Below are 3,292 nucleotides of genomic sequence, written 5' to 3' on the forward strand. Positions count from 1 at the left end.
GGAAGGAGAGAGGAGTTTTTGCCATGCTTTGGAGGGAAAACCCAGCAGCCCTGTGAGGTCTCAGGGCCTGTGGTGGTCAGGGTGTTTGTAGGGCTAGATAGGACTAGCCACGGAAGTTTAGGGAAGACTGAGATAATACACTGGTAAGGACACCAGTTTCCAGGTGGGAGATAGAGTGCCCAGCAATTGTGCCAGCAAGGCAAGTTGGTTTGTTTTGTTTGTTTGTTTGTTTTGGGTTTTTTTTTTCGGTTTTTTTAAGACAGGGTTTCTCTGTGTAGCCCTAGCTGTTCTGGAACTCCCTCTGTAGACCAGGCTGGCCTCGAACTCAGAAATCCACCTGCCTCTGCCTCCCAAGTGTTGGGATTAAAGGCGTGTGCCACCACCGCCCGGCGCAAGGCAAGTTGTAAAGGAACAAACTGTGTGAGTGTGCATGCAAGCTTGCGTGCCTGGGTGTCTGTGTGTGCGTGCGCGTGCCTGGTGCCTGAGTACGTGCATGCGTGCGTGCGTGTGTCTGTGCGCGTGCGCATACGTGAGTAGTGCATGCACGCGTGTGTGCCTGTGCGCATGCGTATGTGCATATGTGCTTAGGTGCATGTGCGTGCACGTGCATGAGTGCGTGCGTTTGCATGCACGTGTGTGATTACATGCGTGTGTGCATGCGTGCGTGAGTACATGCGTGCGTGTGTACATGTGTCTTGTGTGTGCACGCGAGGGCGCACGTGCCTATATGTGTGCGTGAGTGCATGCATGCAGTGTGTTTGTGTGTGTCTGTGTGTGCGTGTGTGAGTGCATGTGTGTGTGTGTGTGTGTGTGTGTGTGTTGTCCAAAGATTCAAAGGAAGCTGGTGGCAGCTGGTAGCGTGGTCACCTCCCTGAGCTTGGCGGGCAGAGCAAGCCTGGTGTGGTGGCGCACGCCTTTAATCCCAGCACTTGGGAGGCAGAGTCAGGCTGATTTCTGAGTTCGAGGCCAGCCTGGTCTATAGAGTTAGTTCCAGGACAGCCAGGGCACAAAGAATCCCCTACCCATGCTCCTGCAGTTCTAATTAAACATAGTGGGTCACAAAAACATGAAAGTAGGAAGGGACCTGCTGGAAAGAAAAATAATTCAGGAGGAAGGCAAGACGGGTAAGGATATGTTATAGATAATAAACATACATGTAAACATAATGCAGCTTTGTTTGTTGTTAGCCTCCACAAGCGGCAGTGCTCTCACATCATTAATTAAAGCAACTATTTTTCTCCACTATTGTTCGTTACTGCTTTAAATTGAAATCCCGAGTCGAGCCCATAGGTTCCCACTTAATATATTTTGTTGCTGAGCCAGGGTTTGCTCATGAAGGCTTTGGGTATTCCTACACTGGATAGACAAAAGTACTCTAGACATGAGACTCACTTCAGTAATACATACAGACAAAGAAGATACAGCCACTTCCATAAAAACCTGCTCAAACATTTCAATTTTCATCAAAACATTAACCCTAATTTCAACAGTAATTACACCCTCATATGCTCCCAATATAATAGTGTCAATCCTGTCACTGCTAGTTTATTCAATCCATTCCTTAATAACTATTTCAAGGTTCCCACTTCACTGGAGTAAATCTCTTGACAATTCCATTTTATTTTTATCTATTTTTAAAGCAAATCATTATCATTTTTGAAGCATCTGTGAGACCCCTGGAGGAAACTGAATTGAAAAATTTGATTCTGCTTCTTAAAGCCCTGCTTGATTTTGCAAGATTGAAGGAAGTAAGCATGCAAAATGTGTCCCGAAATGACAGCATTTACTCTGAACTTGCTGAAAGGTATAAATTGGGTAAATATGTAGCCCTCGTAAAGCCAATCCAGCATAGATTCTATATTCCACATAGCAGCCACTACAGGCTGACCAGCATTTCCAGTTAACTGTTTTAGGACTTATTTATTTATTATGTTTATCAGTGTTTGGCCTGCATGTAAGCCTGTGTCCCACATGCATGCCTTGTGCCTATGGAACTTAGAAAAGGTTATCAGATCCCCTTAAACTGGAGTCACAGTTGTTGTAAGCTGCCGTGTGGGTGCTTGGAACTAAATCATCCTCTGCAAGAGCAACAAGTGCTGGGAACTGCTAAGTCATCTCTTCAGTGTCTCCAGGCAGCTTTTAAAGTAGGTGAAAAACTCATTCCTCTTTTCAAGGCAAATGAACTCTAAGGTGTCTTTCATTCAGTCTTTGAGATTGACTAGTCCCTCAAGAAGAATTCCAATGTGTGTTTAGATCATATACCACAATGTGAAACCGTGGCACAAACTGTTCATCCTCACAATCCGGTTGTATTCCGGCTTCTTAGGGAAGCAACGACTTAACATCCTGTCATTTCACTTCCATGACTCCCTGATTTGCTTCCACCTACCACATGGAGTACCTTCTTGGTGACCACAGGCATAGAGTGTCACCCATTTTCCAATATAATTTTTATTTTTGGTGTCAATTCTGATCAGAGTGGGTGCTTGAGTTAAATGAAGTACTAGGATCTGCATCAGCACTCCCCTTTGCTTTATCTAGCAGGGATAAAAATAACTAGGAGCTTGTATATTGAGACTGTTGAATTTCCTTTTGTATCCAGATCATCAACTACTGAGGATCAATTTGTAATTGATTCCATAATCACGTAACTTTTACCTCCATCAACTGATCACATAACAACCTGTCTCATACATGAGTGGCCCAGTAGCTCTCCAGGCCTCAAAGGCTTGTCATTACACTTTGCCATTATTGTCAGATCATTCTCTTTCTACTTCTCAACAATGAACTCACCATGTTTCCCTGATTTTTAATTTTTAAAATTTAAAATATAAAATTTAAAATATAATTACACCATTTCCCTACCTCTACCTATGTTCAACCCTCTGTCCCATACAAAATCATGGCTTCTTCTTCTTCCTTATCTATTCCTGTTATATATATATATATATATATATATATATATATAACAGCCTGCTGAATCTGTTCAGTATTGTGTGGATATGTATGTTTCTAGGGAAACAGTAATTCTCCCTCTCTCAGTAGTTGCTAATTGCCCATCTTTTAGTCATCTATAGATGGTGTCCTGTGAGACTTCCCCTATGTATGTTGGGATGTCAACTGGTACTGGAACTGTTCACACCTTACTGTTGAAATGTTGCATGTGTATATAGCTTTGCTTTTGCTGCAAGAAGGCTGTCTTAGTCAGGGTTTCTATTCCTGCACAAACATCATGACCAAGAAGCAAGTTGGGGAGGAAAGGGTTTATTCGGCTTACATTTCCATACTGCTG

Source organism: Mus pahari, chromosome X (genome assembly GCF_900095145.1).
Source record: "Mus pahari chromosome X, PAHARI_EIJ_v1.1, whole genome shotgun sequence".
Classification (NCBI taxonomy): domain Eukaryota; kingdom Metazoa; phylum Chordata; class Mammalia; order Rodentia; family Muridae; genus Mus; species Mus pahari.